The following is a 21,419-nucleotide window of genomic DNA, read 5'->3' as shown; positions in this document are numbered from 1 at the left end:
CTCCAGCGGAATTTTGGGTAGTCCGCCCTTGACCGCTTCAAGATGACGGTGGCACCGCAGTCGGCGAACTCTCCGGCCATCGGCCCCTGTTGCTTTAGGGAGAAGATGCATGCCCAGAGGTTGATCGTGGTCTCGAGCCCCAGATACCCCTCGCAGAGGGTAACGAAGCCTGAAAGCTCGACGTCGGCGCCGACGCCAAGATGGTGGGGCTGGAGCCCGAAGAAATCCAGAAACGTGTGGATGAAGGTGCTCGCCGGCAGCCCAAATCCATGCTTGAAGTGCGTGAGGAAGACCACACACTCCATCCCCTGGGGCTATGGCCTCTGCTCGCCGCGCGGCAGGCGGACGACGACATCCGTCTCCCGCGGCAAGCACCGGGACACGCGGAGATGGGCGATGTCCTCGATGGTGACAGTCGAGCCCATCCAGGAGCCCGACGGCAGCGCCATCAACAAAGACAAGAAAGGAAGAAAGAAGATGGACAACAATGAGGTTCTGTTCGAAGCAACGGGTGTCGCAGTGCGGCGGTTGCGAGAAGCAGAGCAAGAGCGAAGAGGCAGGCGGGCGCGAGCGAGAATAATGCCCACTGCCCCCCTTGCACCCAATTTATAGCCCTCCGTTTGAACGTGGGGGAGTGGGATCGTCTGCGCTCTCCTTTCCCACTACCCTGCAATAAGTACGCACATACGCCCACAGTAACTGCACGGGGAAGAGCAACTGGCCCCCGGACGCCGCAATAAATACACACGCGTGGGCCAAGGGTGCGCGGCGGCGGGCCCCAGCCCATCACCTAGTCCCGTCACGCGCGTGGCCTGTCAGGCCCCTCCGACTTCCGGGCACCACGTGGCACCCGCGCGAAGCCCGGGGGATCTCCCCAAGATTTGATGGACTCCTCGGTCCCCACCACCGCCGGGATGCCGCGATGCAGTTTCCGAAAAACCAGCACACAGTGGGTGTTGCCGGACCCGGCGCTCGTAGAATTTGCCTTGCTTAAGGGGGAAACTGCGAAGGCCCACTCATCCGAAGATGGCGGACCTTCACAGCTTCAGGGATTACTGTCGGGGGGATGAACCTCGGGAAGGAAACGTAACCCGGATCCTTTTCAAAAACAACGGGGCCAGCGTCGCCCCTCAAACCGGCACGCGCTTGGCCGGGTCGTTTGACCCGGCCAAGCCCCGCGACCCGGCCAGGCACATCGACTCGGCCTCGACAACCAGTACAAGACAGCCGAACCTGACGCAACCAAGGCTTCCTCAACAAGCCAGCTCCACCTGTGGCGGGTTCCGCAACCCAGCCACGGGTCAGCTCCCGTCCCATCCAGGTCGTACAATGGGACGAGTCTTCAGCCAATGATGACCAAGGCAGCAGTGCCCCGCCCATACCTCTGGTCAGCCGGAGCATGGCAATAGTGCCCCTCACCTACCCGCTGACTAGGGCCGGCGTGGCTACAATGCCCCCATCATCACCGCTGACGACAGCAAGTGGCGACCTGACAGAGCGCCACTGTACACAACTCGACTCGGCCACGCCCTGATGATCGACAAGACGGCACACAGTCCCCCTAGGCACGTAGGACCCGCACCTATGGGAACCCGACGAACCACAGGCCCCTAGTGGGTCCCAGCCTGGGACCTCAGACGCTGACAACCCGGACCCATCAACTTGTAACATTACCATTGTACCCCTGGGGGTTGGTCTATAAAACCCCCTAGGAGCCCTCACATACACGGGCAAGTAAAGTAGAGAAGTTAGCCACCAAACAACAGAATCCTCCCGAGGAGAAGGACCAGCCTAAGTCTTAGCCAGCCTTCCTTCTCCCTCCATACAGCTCTAGGAGCAACCTTGTACTATCGCATATCAAACTACACTCGGCATGACTAGGGGTGTTATCTCCCCGGAGAGCCCCGAACCTAGGTATGTCCTGCGTCCCGCGCTCCCTCATGCCAACCCCGCCTCTGGAGCCAACCAGTGCCCTCGAGCCTCCTCCTCTCTTTAGCCATCCCATGGCATCTGCCGTGCGCCCACCATGATAATTCTACTGAAAATTATTATGAGGGAAGAATATATGCTTGTAGGAGTTGCAATAATATCAAGTTTCCTCTCTATGTGCTTAAAGTTTTGAAGTTATGCTTGCTTTGCCTTCCTATGCTAGTTGATTCTTGTTCCCATAAATTGTTTGCTCACCAAATCCCTTTGTATAGGAAGTGGGTTAGAGTTAAATGTGCTAGTCATATGCTTCATGATGCTCCCGTTATGTTTCAATTTTTATCTTTTATGTGAGCATCATTGAAATCATCATGCCTAGCTAAAAGGCATTAAGGAAAAGCGCTTGTTGGGAGACAACCCAATATTTATACCTACTGCTTTTGTATGTTCACATGATTGAGATACTGTAGTAATCATGTTTTATAGTTTTTGTTTCAATAAAGTGCCAGAGTAAAGCCTTTGGGATAGTGTGGATGATAGTTGACTTGATTATGTGCAAAACAGAAACTTTTGCGCTACGTCCACGAATTTTGAAAATTCACTAGAACGTGATTTTGATCTGAATTTTTGACACATGATTGATACACAAATTGATATACAAATTTTTCAGAATGTTTGGAGTTACAGAAGTATATGAAGTTTCCAGATTACTATAGACTGTTCTGTTTTCAACAGATTCTGTTTTCCTTGTGTTGTTTGCTTATTTTGAAGAATCTATGAGTAGTATCGGAGGGTATGAACCATGGAGCAGTTTGAATATAGTAGATATAACACCAATGTGATTTTAGAATGAGTTCAAAACAGTACTTAAGTGGTGATATGCTTTCTCATACTAACGGATCTCATAAGATTTTCTGTTGAGTTTTTTGTTGTGAAGTTTTCAAGTTTTGGGTAAAGTTTTGATGGACTACGTAATAAGGAGTGGAAAGAGTCTAAGATTGGGGATGCCCAAGGCACCCAAAGGTAATATCCAATGACAACGAAGCATCTAAGTTGGGGGTGTCACGGATGGCATCCCCTCTTTTATCTTCAATCCATCGATAAATTTACTTGAGGCTATATTTTTATTCACCACATGATATGTGTTTTTCTTAGAGAGCCATTTTATTTTATTAGGATTTGTTTGCTGTTATTTAGAGTAATGTTTATCATCTTTTAGTTCAATAAAAATGTCAAGTATAGCCTTTATCATGCTTATTTTGCAAGTCTATATGTTGCTGTTTTGAAAACAGAAAGTTTTCTATCATTGTGTGAGTATTTTTTAATAGTCAGAACATGATAAAATCTTGAAATTTCTACACAATGAGTAACAACAAATTTTCTATAGTGTGGTAATTTTTTAGAATTTTTGGTGTTAGGCAAGTATGATTCCTCTTGCATTCTTTATAGACTGTTCTGTTTAGACAGATTGCTGTTATGTTTGCATATGTTTGCTTGTTTAATGATTCTATTTGAGGATAGGAGTATTAAATATGCAGAGGCATTTAGTATGAAATGTCAAATTATAATTTTAGTTATTTTCTACAGTAGAGAATGATAAAATTATTGCATTGATTTATACTAACTTATCTCACGAGTTCTTGTTGAGTTTCGTGTGGATGAAGTTTTTAAGATTTAGGGAAACCATGATATAAAAGGAATTAAGGAGACACAAAAGTTCAATCTTGGGGATTCCCAAGGAATCCCTAATTAATATATCAAGAAGTCTTAAGCATCTAAGCTTGGGGATGCCCCGGTTGGCATCCCACCTTTCTTCTTCAACAACTATTGGTTAGTTTTGGTTGAGCCTAAGTTTTTGCTTCTTCACATGATATGTGCGCTATCCCTGCAATGTCATTTTATTTTGCGTTGATTTCTATTTGAATAAAATATTAAGATATGAAATACTTAAATGTCAGAGAGTGTTCACATAGTTACACAATTATTCGACTACTCATTGATCTTCACTTATATCTTTAGGAGTAGTTTGTCATTTACTCTCATGCTTCACTTATGTCCCATGAATAAATGGTTGAACGAATTGAATATCATAAATCTGAATTTATATATGTCTCATATGCTTATAATGTAACGCCCCGAGACCGACGCTCCAGAAGACTTCCAGCTATTCCGAGTTTCGCCATGTGTTTCTTTTGTGCTTGCTCTTTGTTGGAAATATGCCCTAGAGGCAATAATAAAAGTATTATTATTATATTTCCTTGTTCATGATAATTGTCTTTTATTCATGCTATAACTGTATTATCCGGAAATCGTAATACACGTGTGAATACATAGACCACAATATGTCCCTAGTGAGCCTCTAGTTGACTAGCTCGTTGTGATCAACAGATAGTCATGGTTTCCTGGCTATGGACATTGGATGTTGTTGATAACGGGATCACATCATTAGGAGAATGATGTGATGGACAAGACCCAATCCTAAGCATAGCACAAAGATCGTGTAGTTCGTTTGCTAGAGCTTTGCCAATGTCAAGTATCTCTTCCTTCGACCATGAGATCGTGTAACTCCTGGATACCGTAGGAGTGCCTTGGGTGTATCAAACGTCACAATGTAACTGGGTGACTATAAAGGTGCACTACAGGTATCTCCGAAAGTATCTATTGTTTTATGCGGATCGAGACTGGGATTTGTCACTCCGTGTAAACGGAGAGGTATCTCTGGGCCCACTCGGTAGGACATCATCATATGCGCAATGTGACCAAGGAGTTGATCACGGGATGATGTGTTACGGAACGAGTAAAGTGACTTGCCGGTAACGAGATTGAACAAGGTATTGGATACCGACGATCGAATCTCGGGCAAGTAACATACCGATAGACAAAGGGAATTGTATACGGGATCGATTGAGTCCTTGACATCGTGGTTCATCCGATGAGATCATCGTGGAACATGTGGGAGCCAACATGGGTATCCAGATCCCGCTGTTGGTTATTGACCGGAGAACGTCTCGGTCATGTCTGCATGTCTCCCGAACCCGTAGGGTCTACACACTTAAGGTTCGATGACGCTAGGGTTATAAAGGAAGCTTGTATGTGGTTACCGAATGTTTTTCGGAGTCCCGGATGAGATCCCGGACGTCACGAGGAGTTCCGGAATGGTCCGGAGGTAAAGATTTATATATAGGAAGTCCTGTTTCGGCCATCGGGACAAGTTTCGGGGTCATCGGTATTGTACCGGGACCACCGGAAGGGTCCTGGGGGCCCACCGGGTGGGGCCACCTGCCCCGGGGGGCCACATGGGCTGTAGGGGGTGCGCCTTGGCCTACATGGGCCAAGGGCACCAGCCCCTAGAGGCCCATGCGCCTAGGGAACCCTAGAGGGAAGAGTCCTCGAGGGGGAAGGCACCTCCGAGGTGCCTTGGGGAGGATGGACTCCTCCCCCCCTCTTGGCCGCACCCCTTTCTTGGAGTAGGGGGCAAGGCTGCGCCTCCCCCTTCTCCCCTGCCCCTATATATAGTGGAGGGGAGGGAGGGCATCCACACCTGAGCCCTTGGCGCCTCCCTCCCTCCCGTGACACCTCCTCCTCTCCCGTAGGTGCTTGGCGAAGCCCTGCAGGATTGCCACGCTCCTCCATCACCACCACGCCGTTGTGCTGCTGTTGGATGGAGTCTTCCTCAACCTCTCCCTCTCTCCTTGCTGGATCAAGGCGTGGGAGACGTCACCGGGCTGTACGTGTGTTGAACGCGGAGGTGCCGTGCGTTCGGCACTTGATCATCGGTGATCTGAATCACGACGAGTACGACTCCATCAACCCCGTTCACTTGAACGCTTCCGCTTAGCGATCTACAAGGGTATGTAGATGCACTCTCTTTCTACTTGTTGCTGGTCTCTCCATAGATAGATCTTGGTGACGCGTAGGAAAATTTTGAATTTCTGCTACGTTCCCCAACAGTGGCATCATGAGCTAGGTCTATTGCGTAGATTCTTTGCACGAGTAGAACACAAAGTAGTTGTGGGCGTTGATGTTGTTCAATATGCTTACCGTTACTAGTCCAATCTTGTTTCGACAGTATTGTGGGATGAAGCGGCCCGGACCGACCTTACACGTACTCTTACGTGAGACAGGTTCCACCGATTGACATGCACTTGGTGCATAAGGTGGCTAGCGGGTGCCAGTCTCTCCCACTTTAGTCGGAACGGATTCGATGAAAAGGGTCCTTATGAAGGGTAAATAGCAATTGGCATATCACGTTGTGGTTTTGCGTAGGTAAGAAACGTTCTTACTAGAAACCCATAGCAGCCACGTAAAACATGCAACAACAATTAGAGGACGTCTAACTTGTTTTTGCAGGGTATGCTATGTGATGTGATATGGCCAAGAAGAATGTGATGAATGATATGTGATGTATGAGATTGATCATGTTCTGGTAATAGGATTCACGACTTGCATGTCGATGAGTATGACAACCGGCAAGAGCCATAGGAGTTGTCTTTATTTTTTGTATGACCTGCGTGTCATTGAAGAACGCCATGTAACTTACTTTACTTTATTGCTAAACGCGTTAGCCATAGAAGTAGAAGTAGTCGTTGGCGTGACAACTTCATGAAGACACGATGATGGAGATCATGATGATGGAGATCATGGTGTCATGCCGGTGACGATGATGATCATGGAGCCCCGAAGATGAAGATCAAAAGGAGCAAAATGATATTGGCCATATCATGTCACTATTTGATTGCATGTGATGTTTATCATGTTTATGCATCTTGTTTGCTTAGGACGACGGTAGTAAATAAGATGATCCCTTACAAAATTTCAAGAAGTGTTCTCCCCTAACTGTGCACCGTTGCTACAGTTCGTCGCTTCTAAGCACCACGTGATGATCGGGTGTGATGGATTCTTACGTTCACATACAACGGGTGTAAGACAGTTTTACACAGCGAAAACACTTAGGGTTAACTTGACGAGCCTAGCATGTGCAGACATGGCCTCGGAACACGGAGACCGAAAGGTCGAGCATGAGTCGTATAGTAGATACGATCAACATGAAGATGTTCACCGACGTTAACTAGTCCGTCTCACGTGATGATCGGACACGGCCTAGTTGACTCGGATCATGTGATCACTTAGATGACCAGAGGGATGTATATCTAAGTGGGAGTTCATAAGATGAACTTAATTATCCTGAACATAGTCAAAAGACCCTTTGCAAATTATGTCGTAGCTCACGCTATAGTTCTACTGTTTAGATATGTTCCTAGAGAAAATATAGTTGAAAGTTGATAGTAGCAATTATGCGAACAGTAGAAAGCTTATGTCCTTAATGCACTGCTCAGTGTGCTGAACCCCAAACGTTGTTTGTGGATGTTTCGAACATCGAACATACACGTTTTGATAACTACGTGATAGTTCAATTAAATGGTTTAAGAAGAGGCACCAAAGACGTTTTCGAAACGTCACGGAACATATGAGATGTTTCGAGGGCTGAAATTGGGATTTCAGGCTCGTGCCCACGTCAAGAGGTATAAGACCTCCGACGATTTTCTTAGCCTGCAAACTAAGGAGAGAAGCTCAATTGTTGAGCTTGTGCTCAGATTGTCTGAGTGCAACAATCACTTGAATCAAGTGGGAGTTGATCTTCCAAATGAGATAGTGATGTTTCTCCAAAGTCATTGCCACCGAGCTGCTAGAGCTTCGTGATGAACTATAACATATCAGGGATAGATATGATGATCCTTGAAATATTCATGATGTTTGATACCGCGAAAGTAGAAATCAAGAAGGAGCATCAATTGTTGATGGTTGGTGAAACCACTAGTTTCAAGAAGGGCAAGGGCAAGAAGGGATACTTCATGAAACGGCAAATCAGCTGCTGTACCAATGAACAAACCCGAGATTGAACCCAAACCCGAGACTAAGTGCTTCTGTAATAAGGGGAACAACCACTGGAGCAAGATTACCCTAGATACTTGGTGGATGAGAAGGCTGGCAAGGTCGATAGAAGTATATTGGATATACATTATGTTAATGTGTACTTTACTAGTACTCCTAGTAGCACCAGGGTATTAGATACCGGTTCGGTTGCTAAGTGTTAGTAACTCGAAATAAAAGCTACGGAATGAAATGGAGACTAGCTAAAGGTGAGCTGACGATATGTGTTGGAAGTGTTTCCAAGTTTGATGTGATCTAACATCGCACGCTCCCTCTACCATCAAGATTAGTATTAAACCTGAATAAGTGCTCTTGCACCTAAAGGAATGGTTTATTGAATCTTGGTCGTAGGGATACACATTTTCATGCCAAAAGATATAAGATAGTAATGATAGTACCACTTACTTATGGCACTGCCATGTAAGTCATAATGGTATAAAACGCATGAAGAAGCTCCATGTTGATGGATCTTTGGACTCACTCGTTTTTGAAAAGTTTGAGACATGCGAACCATGTCTATTGGTGTATATGCATGAAGAAACTCCATGCAAATGGATCGTTCGGACTCACTTGATTTTGAATCACTTGAGATATGCAAATCATACCACATGGGCAAGATGACTGAAAAGCCTCACTTTCAGTAAAATGGAACAAGATAGCAACTTGTTGGAAGTAACACATTTTGATGTGTGCAGTCCAATGAGTGCTGAGGCATGCAGTGAATATCGTTATGTTCTTACTTCACAGATGATTCGAGTAGATGTTGAGAATATTTACTTGATGAAACACAAGTCTGAATTATTGAATGGTTCAAGTAATTTCAGAGTGAAGTAGAAGATCATTGTGACAAGAGGATAAAATGTCTATGATATGATCATAGAGATGAATATCTGAGTTACAAGTTTTGGCACACAATTAAGACATTGTGGAAATTGTTTCACAATTAATACCGCCTGGAACACCATAGTGTGATGGTGTGTCCGAACATCATAACTGCACCCTATTGGATATGATGCATACCATGATGTCTCTTATCGAATTACCACTGTCGTTCATGGGTTAGGCATTAGAGACAACCACATTCACTTTAAATAGGGCACCACGTAATTCCGATGAGATGACACCGTATGAATTATGGTTTAGAGAAACCTAAGTTGTCGTTTCTTAAAAGTTTGGGGCTGCAACGCTTATGTGAAAAAGTTTCAGGATTGATAAGCTCGAACCCAAAGCGGATAAAATGCATCTTCATAGGAAACCCAAAACAGTTGGGTATACCTCCTAATTCAGATCCGAAAGCAATATGGATTGTTTCTAGAATCGGGTCCTTTCTCGAGGAAAAGTTTCTCTCGAAAGAATTGAGTGGGAGGATGGTGGAGACTTGATGAGGTTATTGAACCGTCTCTTCAACTAGTGTGTGACAGGGCACAGGGAGTTGTTCCTGTGGCACCTACACCAATTGAAGTGGAAGCTTATGATATTGATCATGAAACTTCGGATCAAGTCACTCCCAAACCTCGTAGGATGACAAGGATGCGTACTACATCAGAGTGGTACGTAATCCTGTCTTGAAGGTCATGTTGCTAGACAACAATGAACCTATGAGCTATGGAGAAGTGATGGTGGGCCCAAATTCCGACAAATGGTTAGAAGCCATGAAATCCGAGATAGGATCCATGTATCAGAACAAAGCATGGACTTTGGTGGACTTGCCCAAAGATCGGCAAGCCATTGAGATAAATGGATCTTTAAGAAGAAGATGGACGTGGATGGTAATGTCACCATCTATGAAGCTCGACTTGTGGCGAAGAGTTTTTCACAAGTTCAAGGAGTTGACTGCGATGAGATTTTCTCATCCGTAGCGATGCTTAAGTCCGTCGGATTCATGTTAGCATTAGCTGCATTTATGAAATCTGGCAGATGGATGACAAAACGAGTTTCCTTACCAGTCTTCGTATGGAAAGGTTGTATGTGATACAAATCAGAAAGTTTTTGTCGATCCTAAGGATGCTAAAAGGTATGCTAGCTCCAGCAATCCTTCCATGGACTGGAGTAAGCATCTCGGAGTTGGAATGTATGCTTTGATGATGATCAAAGATTTTGGGTTTGTACAAAGTTTTATGAAAAACTTGTATTTCCAAAGAAGTGAGTGGGAGCACTATAGAATTTCTGATGAGTATATGTTGATCAGAAATGATGTAGAATTTCTAGAAAGCATATAGGGTTATTTGGAAAGTGTTTTTCAATAGAAAACCTGGTTAAGCTACTTGAACATTGAGCATCAAGATCTATAAGGATAGATCAAAATGCTTAATAATACTTTCAAATGAGCACATACCTTGACATGATCTTGAAGGTGTTCAAGATGGACCAGTCAAAGAAGGAGTTCTTGCCTGAGTTGTAAGGTACGAAGTTAAGACTTAAAGCTCGACCTCGGCAGAATAGAGAGGACGAAGGTCGTCCCCTATGCTTAAGACATAGGCTCTACAGTATGCCATGCTGAGTACCGCACCTGAAGTGTGCCTTGCCATGAGTCAGTCAAGGGGTACAAGAGTGATCCATGAATGGATCACAGACAGCGGTCAAAGTTATCCTTGGTAACTAGTGGACTAAGGAATTTTCTCGATTATGGAGGTGGTAAAAGAGTTCGTCGTAAAGGTTACGTCGATGCAAGCTTAACACCTATCTGGATAGCTCTAAGAAGAGATACCGGATACGTATTATGGGGCAACAATTTAGAATAGCTCCAAGTAGAACAGTTATTTGGAATAGCTCCAAATAGAGCGTGTTAGCTGCATCTAGGAGATGACATAGAGATTTGTAAAACACACACGGATCTGAAAGGTTCAGACCCGTTGACTAAAACCTCTCTCACAAGCAACATGATCAAACATAAAACTCATTGAGTGTTAATCACATAGTGATGTGAACTAGACTACTGACTCTAGTAAACTCTTGGGTATTAGTCACATGGCGATGTGACCTGTGATTGTTAATCACATGGCGATGTGAACTAGATTATTGACTCTAGTGCAAGTGGGAGACTGTTGGAAATATGCCCTAGAGGCAATAATAAAAGTATTATTATTATATTTCCTTGTTCATGATAATTGTCTTTTATTCATGCTATAACTGTATTATCCGGAAATCGTAATACACGTGTGAATACATAGACCACAATATGTCCCTAGTGAGCCTCTAGTTGACTAGCTCGTTGTGATCAACAGATAGTCATGGTTTCCTGGCTATGGACATTGGATGTCGTTGATAACGGGATCACATCATTAGGAGAATGATGTGATGGACAAGACCCAATCCTAAGCATAGCACAAAGATCGTGTAGTTCGTTTGCTAGAGCTTTGCCAATGTCAAGTATCTCTTCCTTCGACCATGAGATCGTGTAACTCCTGGATACCGTAGGAGTGCCTTGGGTGTATCAAACGTCACAATGTAACTGGGTGACTATAAAGGTGCACTACAGGTATCTCCGAAAGTATCTATTGTTTTATGCGGATCGCGACTGGGATTTGTCACTCCGTGTAAACGGAGAGGTATCTCTGGGCCCACTCGGTAGGACATCATCATATGCGCAATGTGACCAAGGAGTTGATCACGGGATGATGTGTTACGGAACGAGTAAAGTGACTTGCCGGTAACGAGATTGAACAAGGTATTGGATACCGACGATCGAATCTCGGGCAAGTAACATACCGATAGACAAAGGGAATTGTATACGGGATCGATTGAGTCCTTGACATCGTGGTTCATCCGATGAGATCATCGTGGAACATGTGGGAGCCAACATGGGTATCCAGATCCCGCTGTTGGTTATTGACCGGAGAACGTCTCGGTCATGTCTGCATGTCTCCCGAACCCGTAGGGTCTACACACTTAAGGTTCGATGACGCTAGGGTTATAAAGGAAGCTTGTATGTGGTTACCGAATGTTTTTCGGAGTCCCGGATGAGATCCCGGACGTCACGAGGAGTTCCGGAATGGTCCGGAGGTAAAGATTTATATATAGGAAGTCCTGTTTCGGCCATCGGGACAAGTTTCGGGGTCATCGGTATTGTACCGGGAACACCGGAAGGGTCCTGGGGGCCCACCGGGTGGGGCCACCTGCCCCGGGGGGCCACATGGGCTGTAGGGGGTGCGCCTTGGCCTACATGGGCCAAGGGCACCAGCCCCTAGAGGCCCATGCGCCTAGGGAACCCTAGAGGGAAGAGTTCTCGAGGGGGAAGGCACCTCCGAGGTGCCTTGGGGAGGATGGACTCCTCCCCCCCTCTTGGCCGCACCCCTTTCTTGGAGTAGGGGGCAAGGCTGCGCCTCCCCCTTCTCCCCTGCCCCTATATATAGTGGAGGGGAGGGAGGGCATCCACACCTGAGCCCTTGGCGCCTCCCTCCCTCCCGTGACACCTCCTCCTCTCCCGTAGGTGCTTGGCGAAGCCCTGCAGGATTGCCACGCTCCTCCATCACCACCACGCCGTTGTGCTGCTGTTGGATGGAGTCTTCCTCAACCTCTCCCTCTCTCCTTGCTGGATCAAGGCGTGGGAGACGTCACCGGGCTGTACGTGTGTTGAACGCGGAGGTGCCGTGCGTTCGGCACTTGATCATCGGTGATCTGAATCACGACGAGTACGACTCCATCAACCCCGTTCACTTGAACGCTTCCGCTTAGCGATCTACAAGGGTATGTAGATGCACTCTCTTTCTACTCGTTGCTGGTCTCTCCATAGATAGATCTTGGTGACGCGTAGGAAAATTTTGAATTTCTGCTACGTTCCCCAACACTCTTTTATTTTTGCATTGCATCATGTCATCATGCCATCTAATTTTTAAAACTCAACTAAATAAATTGCATAGATCTTTTGATCTATTTAAACCGAGGGAACTCACATGGTGGGTTCTCTTTAAAACATACCCTCCCGATATTAGGGAGCTATATTATAAAATATTCCATTGTTTTGGAATCACCCATGAACCCACTTGCATATTAAATCCCTTGGCCTTCTCTTCTTCAAGTTTTGGCTCTCTAACCTTGCCAATAATTCTTTTGCCATTTTCCAGAGCTCCACCAAAAAATCCGAACATTTTTGGACCTTCCAAACTCCCACTTCCTATTTAAACTCTTTGGAATGCAATTCGAATGAGGTTGTTTTCAGACCCCTTCGACACGTATATTTGCAATTTTTTTGGATCAAGACCCTTTCAATGAGCCCAAGAAAATTAACTCCATTCCCAAATTGTTTCTCTAACATCTTGTTTTTCTCTCCTTTTTCTTTCCTTCCTTTTTTTCTCTTCTGTTTTTGGAAGAGAGAGCAACCCACCAACTCTAGCCCGCAGCCTAAGCCGGCCCATTAACCTAGGCCCAGCCGCGCCCCAGCTCTAACCCTAGCCCCGAAGGCTAGCCCAGCCTCTCTCCCTCGACTCCCTCCAGCGCCACCGCAACGTCCGATGCCCATCCCCTCGATCCATCTCCTCCTCCTCCTCGTTCCCGCAGCGCCCGACCCCCATCTCCCTCCGCGCGCAGCCCTCGAACCCCCCTCGCTCCACCACGCCGGTGACCCAATGGGGCAGCCAACTCTGGCGGCTCTCCGTCGCCTGCGCCTGTGCCCCCCTCTGCCTCGCCTTATCCTCCCTCGCGCCTCCGCCTCTGCCCAGCTCGCCCCGCCTCGTTCCACGATGGATCGGGTGTTCCCGCGCCTCCTCCTCGCCAAGTCTTCGTCGCCCGAGCGCTCGAGGAGAGGAGCTCCTTGAGCCCCTGCGCCCGCATCAGCCGGCCTCCTTCCTCTCCTTCATGGCGCGTCCGTCGCCTCCACACGCCCTGCCGTCCCCGTGCCAGGATCTCCTCGCCCTTCTCCCTCAGCCATGGCGCTTCTCCGTCCCTCGTCTCGCCCATGCCGACGACCAGCAGTAGGTCATCGCTCTGCACTGTCCGGTAGCGCCTGCAGCTCACATCTCCACCCCTCCTCGTTGCCCCATTGTGCACCGGAGGTCAGGGACACCATGGACGAGCCCCGCGGCCACGCCCCTGTCGTCCCCGTGCCCTGCTGCCTCCTAGAGTGCCGCACCGTCGCCATTCATCTTCAACCGCGGGAGCGCAGTCTTCCTCCAACCCCGTCCAGATCCGGGTGGCCTCCGCCGCCTTGCCCGTCCCCGGTCGGATCTGACTCCGGTGGTCCGTCCCCGCCGGAGTTGACCTCCACCGCAGACCACGCGCGAACCCACGTTGCCTCTGCCAGCCCTGTGTTGCTGCTTGCATCCGCCAAGGCCATCTTCAGATTTTCGCCAAGTACCACTATCGCCGACATGTACATCTACGAAAACATGTACCACTACCGCCGCCGAAGACCGTCAAATGTACCATCTACCATCGCCCGAAGACCCGTGTACAACTACCGCCGCCGTTGGTTCGACAAGACAACGTGTACAACTACTTCCCCTACATTGCCGTGAACGACTACTTCCTCTACGGCCCGAGTACCATTACTTCCCTCGATGATTTTGAACCGCCCCGAAACGCACGCTTCGAAGGTATAACCCCGAGATGACCGCCCGTGTATGAATGTGTGTTGTATGAGATGCTAGTGTTTGCACCGTGCCCGTTTGTCTTTGCACGTTCCTTGTTTGCCATGCCGTCGACCCGTGGGAACCCGGTATCCGGGATCACCCTACCATCTTGCATGACTCGTTCACGACCACTTCTTTTGCACCAGTATCTCCATGAGCTACCGGCCCGAAATGTTGCCGTGGCACCATTTTCGTTATCGTTGCCGTGGCACCCTTTTCATTCCACCATGGCGACTAATGCTTCATAACATGCTCATGTCAACATTTTCATAAAATTGCATAAAACTTGTGCATGTCATCGACATCATGATAACAACATTTAAATGCTTAAAATTGTGTTTGCATTAAACTACTAAATGACATGGGGACTTTCCGGAATTGTTGTTTGTTGTTTCCGGCCTCATTTAAAATTGCCTAGTTAGGTAGTTTTATTATGCTTCCCCCCTTTTGCCATGTTTAATAACATTTAATATTGTTGGGTACATAAACGAGAGTGAACTAAATACTTGCATGTGGTGTTTTGTCAATATGCAACTCGTTGCATATTGAGCTCCACTTAACTTGTAGTATTGTTTGTTGCACTTTCCCATGCCATGCCTCATTAAACTGGACATGCATCATACTTGATTGTGCATCATGCCATGATTATGCGATGGTTGTTTACCATGTTGTATGCTTCTTTCCGATTTGCTTCGCTTGTTAGCTTCGGTTTCGTTCCGGAGTTGTGAGGATTCGTTCGACTACATTCGTTTGTCTTCTTCATGGACTCGTTCTTCTTCCTTGCAGGATTTCAGGCAAGATGACCATTACCCTCGACATCACTTCTATCTTTGCTTGCTAGTTGCTTTGTTCTATCACTATGCTGCGGTACCTATCACTTGTTTACCATGCCTCCCATATTTCCATGTCAGCCTCTAACCTTTTCACCCTTCCTAGCAAACCGTTGCTTGGCTATGTTACCGCTTTGCTCAGCCCTCTTATAGCGTTGCTAGTTGCAGGTGAAGTTGAAGATTGCTCCATGACGGACAGGATTATGTTGGGATATCACAATATCTCTTATTTAATTAATGCATCTATATACTTGGTAAAGGGTGGAAGACTCGGCCTTATGCCTGCTGTTTTGTTCCAATCTTGCCGCCTTAGTTTCCATCATATCGGTATTATGTTCCTGGATTTTGCGTTCCTTACACGGTTGGGTGATTTATGGGACCCCCTTGACAGTTCGCTTTGAATAAAACTCCTCCAGCAAGGCCCAACCTTGGTTTTACCATTTGCCACCTAAGCCTTTTTCCCTTGGGTTCTGCAGACTCAAGGGTCATCTTTATTTTAACCCCCCCCCCGCCCCGGGCCAGTGCTCCTTCGAGTGTTGGTCCGAACTGAGCTCCCTGCGGGGCCACCTTGGGGAAACTTGAGGGCTGGTTTTACTCGTAGCTAGTATCATCCGGTGTTGCCCTGAGAACGAGATATGTGCAGCTCCTATCGGGATTTGTCGGCGCATCGGGCGGCTTTGCTGGTCTTGTTTTACCATTGTCGAAATGTCTTGCGAACCGGGATTCCGAGGCTGATCGGGTCTTCCCTGGAGAAGGTATGTCCTTCGTTGACCATGAGAGCTTGTGATGGGCTAAGTTGGGACACCCCTGCAGGGTATATAATCTTTCGAAAGCCGTGCCTGCGGTTATGAGGCAGATGGGAATTTGTTAATGTCTGGTTGTAGATAACTTGACACTTGACCTCTTTAAAACGCATCAACCGCGTGTGTAGCCGTGATGGTCTCTTTTCGGCGGAGTCCGGGAAGTGAACACGGTTTTGGGTTATGTTTGACGTAAGTAGGAGTTCAGGATCACTTCTTGATCATTGCTAGCTCACGACCGTTCCATTTGCTCTCTTCTCGCACTTATTTGCGTATGTTAGCCACCATATATGCTTAGTCGCTGCTGCAACCTCACCACTTTACCACTTCCTACCCATAAGCTTAAATAGTCTTGATCTCGCGGGTTTTGAGATTGCTGAGTCCTCGTGACTCACCAGATACTATCACAACAGTTGCAGGTCCCGATGATACCAGTGCAGGTGATGCAACCGAGCTCAGATGGGAGCTCAACGAAGATCTTGGTCGTTGCTATGTTTCGTTTCATGTTGATCAGTAGTGGAGCCCAGCTGGGACGATCGGGGATCTAGCAGTTGGGTTATCTTCTTTTCTTTTGGCTTCGTCCGTACTCGGACTATGTGTGTGTACTCTGAATGATGTATGATTATTTATGTTCATTGTGTGATGTGGCGATTGTAAGCCAACTCTTTATCCCATTCTTATTCATTACATGGGTTGTGTGAAGATGACCCTTCTTGCGACAAAACCACAATGCGGTTATGCCTCTAAGTCGTGCTTCGACACGTGGGAGATATAGCCGCATCGTGGGTGTTATAAGTTGGTAATCAGAGCCATCCCCGACTTAGGAGCCCCCTGCTTGATTGTTTGTTGGCATTGTTGAGTCTAGAACAAAAATGTTTTGAGTCTTAGGATTATATATATCGGAGAGTAGGATTCTTTTTACTCCTCAGTCCCTTCGTCGCTCTGGTGAGGTCTCCTGACGTAGATGTTTGACTTTCCTCTCCTCAAATTTAACTAAATTTTTTTTAGGATCACACGGGTATCTTGGAATCGTTCCGATGGTTTTGTGACGAGAACATTGTTCTTGGTGCCTCCTGTCTATTATGTGGCATTGACCCGGGGAGTTGAGCTCCGAGGTGTTGTCGTCACAATTTTATCGTTGCAGTTCTGGAATACCTGACTTTTGCCGACATCGAAAATCTCTTTTATGTAGTTGTTGGTGAGATAACCTCGACGCCACCCAGTACTGGGGCAGGACTTCGGGAGTATTGCCATAACTCGTATAACGGATGCTTTTCGAAGGTTGAGGTACACGATTTCCGAAGGTTTCTTGGTTATGTGTTGACGGATGGATACAGCTTGGATGTAGGGATTGTTAGTTTTGGGTGAGATATATATTGCTTCCCCTGTATCCCCAACACCAGATTGCATAACCAGAAAGTTTCGGGAGTTTATAGGTGGGAATTCAAGTAGCTCCTAGAATATCTTTTCGACAGATGCATGATATGAGATTGGGGTTCGACGTGTAGTGGTCCGCCTTTCCACGGTTGTTTTTACAGTGGTCTCGTTGTGTCTTAAAGAACCCTTGGCTATGTTGGTTCGGGGAAACTTCGTATGTCGTGTGCACTGCCTTGTACATGATGGTGCTGTACACTCGAGCCCGTGTGGGCCCCACCACGAAAACTTCGGACGAAATCTCTATCATATGTTTGTTCCGGCTTATTCTGCAAGCCAAATCCTTTGTTTTGTTTTATCTGTGGTATTCGAGTTCCTTTGAAGTCAAATGTTGAATCCATAGCTTTCCTAAACATTGTTCTCATATTGCTATGTGAATACAAATCCTTCTTGATCATCGAGATCGTCATGTGAATTCTTTTCCAACCTGTGTGTTTCTCTTCGAGATGATCCCATCATTCTCCCCATCCGCAAGATCATTTCTAAGTTTTCTCAACGATGTTTGTTTTGTTCATCCCAAGTTGTCTTTGTTTTCCCCACCCTCCCACCCTTTTCTTCAAGGACTCATATATGTTAATCATGTATCCATTTATTCATGTGAAGTCACTTCACCCTTTTCAATCAATGTTCTGATCCGGTGATCCCTCATGAAGATGCTCACGAGCTTCAAGTTTATTATTCTTCGTCTCTTTTCTTCTCCGGTGGATTTACCTCAATTCAAGCTTTCAGTGTTGATCATATTCCTTTCCTCGTGTCAATTGCTTTGTCATGGCTGGTGCACCTCTTAATTACTCACCTTCCTCTATTTCTTCTCCAGAGTGCTTAAGATTATCTCAGAAAAATTCGTGTTTCCATTCTCAATCCATTCAAGTTATTTTGAGGTTGTTATCTCATTCAAGTCATTTAATTCAACCGGCGCAATCCCCCCTTTCAATCAATCGTTCAACGGTGTTTTCTTTTTGAGTGGGCCCTAATCCACAGGTCTTTTCCCAGGATCTTACCTGACTCTTCTAATTTTCCCGGAGCTATTCCCAAATTCATTTCAAAGTTTGATGTAAGAATGAATTTTCATCAGTCATATTCTTTCTCCAAGATCGCTTTCAAAATATTTTCAGCGTTGGTTCATCATTTCTATTCTTCTTTGTTCCGAAGTGCCTCAACAATTTTGGTGGTTCTCATCGTCATTCTCAGCTTTGAAGACCGAAGAAGAGTTCAGCTTAAATCCTTACCCGTTCTTCCAAAGATGCGTGGTTCTAGCTTGATTCCATCCTCTCGTAATTGTTTTCGACTGTGAGAATTCTTTTCACCCATCCGACGCATTTCAGGAGTTTCTTTCCTTTCTCGATCTTCTGAAGGCCATCATTTAAGAATATTACTCAGTCTCAGCTTTCAACTCTCGTTCTCGAATTCTTCCGGTGCATCGTTCTAGTCAGCTCGTGATCTCTTCGTTCTCATGTATCTAAATCCCCTCAAGTATCTTCATTCGTTTTCCAATTCTTCCCGGTGATTTGTGCCTTTGTTACTTTCATTTTCAATTCTTACGATGGTTCGTTCAAGATTTCACTTCCTTCCTTATCATATCAATTCATTCCTTGTTTCCAAATCCCACAGGTGGTTCCATCTATACCTTCTCAAGTTTATGCTATATCTCTCTTAATTCTTTCTACGAGAATAAGTAGTATGCCAAATCCGTTGCTTGTCATCAATTTAAATTGGTGAAGGATAGGCATGACATAATTCTTATTCTTGTTTCATCCAAGTGATTAATTCTTTTCTTACGGAGATTGTTCATGATGAAGTAATTCTCGGCTCTAGTGTTTCATCTTTTCCTTTTCTGGAGTTCCAAGTTTTCTCGATAATCTCGTCGCGAAGCTCCATCTAAATCATCGCAAGGTTTCACCTTGTGTTTTCAACTTCTCTTTCTTTCTATCATTCTTTTATTACTGGAGTTCTTCATGGAGGCTCTACATGATGGTTCGTCAAGGATTCTTTTCATTCTCCAATTGTTCTTCAAGATTTCTCTTGAAGTTATGACCCGCCAAGCTATACTCTAAGATAAACATGGTGCTCAACACATGTTTTCTTTTGAGGAGCTCAAGCATTCTTCATCTTGCATTCCAAAGTGCAATTCTTTCTACCTTATCTTTTGAGGTGGTGTTATATCATTCTTGACAATTTTCATCATGTTTTGTGATTCAACAGCTGTCAAGAATGAGGTAGTTAAACCCATCAACTCCTTCGAGCATGAGTTCTTCTCAATCCATCAATCTCTTCATTGGAGGTATCTTGGTATAGATTTCACCTAAAGCCTTCCCTAAGGAATGTTGTATTGTGGTGCTTATCAATGATCCAAGTTTTCTCCTATCCTCTCGGCGAAAGCAGTTTTCATCTCTTCATTGGTCTCAAGCAATCAATTGTTTCTGTTAATGGCAGGTTGTCACCTCATCATTTTGAGATGTTTGCCATAAGCCCACAACAAGCTTGTGCTTTTTGTTGTTGATTTTCCAACAACTCCGTTCAATTCTTCTTTGCAAGGATGCTTTCCAAGCTCATTTGTGGCAGAAGTTGGCATTTCCTTCTTCATTCTGTTATTCCAATGATCTATCTTCTATTCTTTCTTCCGGAGGCATTGTGATGTTGTGCTCTTCACCCATCACGTCGTTTTGTCAAGTTCATGTTATTTTCGTGCTTAGCCATCTAACCGGAGTGTTGTGTCATCTCTTCAACCTCTTTTCATCTTATGAAGTCTTGCATCTCTTTTCAATTGGAGTGCTGTCCGAATTTGTTCTTCCTTGTTTATCTCGTTTCAACCAGAGTGGTTCCAATTCCTTCTTGTCCATTGTACTCGTCATTCATAGCTTTGCAACCTCCAAGGTTCAAATGGTGTTCCTTGTTTCTATTTTCTACCGCAGTGCTCTCAATTGTGTTCAACTCCGTTGTGTTCTTTCTTTCAACTTTTCAACCTCTCAAGGTTCCTTGGTGTCACTCTTTTGTCGAAAAACCACTTAGTTTTACCTCTTCTCTTCCTCTTCCGTTTCTCTCCGGTGCCATCCTAGATCTCGGGACGAGATCCTCTTGTAGTGGTGGAGTGTTGTAACACCCCGAGACCGACGCTCCAGAAGACTTCCAGCTATTCCGAGTTTCACCGTGTGTTTCTTTTGTGCTTGCTCTTTTATTTTTGCATTGCATCATGTCATCATGCCATCATGCTATCTAATTTTTAAAACTCAACTAAATAAATTGCATAGATCTTTTGATCTATTTAAACCGAGGGAACTCACATGGTGGGTTCTCTTTAAAACATACCCTCCCGATATTAGGGAGCTATATTATAAAATATTCCATTGTTTTGGAATCACCCATGAACCCACTTGCATATTAAATCCCTTGGCCTTTTCTTCTTGAAGTTTTGGCTCTCTAACCTTGCAAATAATTCTTTTGCCATTTTCCGGAGCTCCACCAAAAAATCCGAACATTTTTGGACCTTCCAAACTCCCACTTCCTATTTAAACTCTTTTGAATGCAATTCAAATGAGGTTGTTTTCAGACCCCTTCGACATGTATCTTTGCAATTTTTCTGGATCAAGACCCTTTCGATGAGCCCAAGAAAATTATCTCCATTCCCAAATTGTTTCTGTAACATCTTGTTTTTATCTCCTTTTTCTTTCCTTCTTTTTTTTTCTTCTGTTTTTGGAAGAGAGAGCAACCCACCAACTCTAGCCCGCAGCCTAAGCCGGCCCATTAACCTAAGCCCAGCCGCGCCCCAGCTCTAACCCTAGCCCCGAAGGCCAGCCCAGCCTCTCTCCCTCGACTCCCTCTAGCGTCGCCGCAACGTCCGATCCCCATCCCCTCGATCCATCTCCTCCTCCTCCTCGTTCCCGCAGCGCCCGACCCCCATCTCCCTCCGTGCGCAGCCCATGAACCCCCCTCGC

The sequence above is a fragment of the Triticum aestivum genome, chromosome 1B, assembly GCF_018294505.1.
Source record: "Triticum aestivum cultivar Chinese Spring chromosome 1B, IWGSC CS RefSeq v2.1, whole genome shotgun sequence".
In the NCBI taxonomy this organism is placed as follows: domain Eukaryota; kingdom Viridiplantae; phylum Streptophyta; class Magnoliopsida; order Poales; family Poaceae; genus Triticum; species Triticum aestivum.
This window is presented reverse-complemented; position numbering follows the sequence as displayed.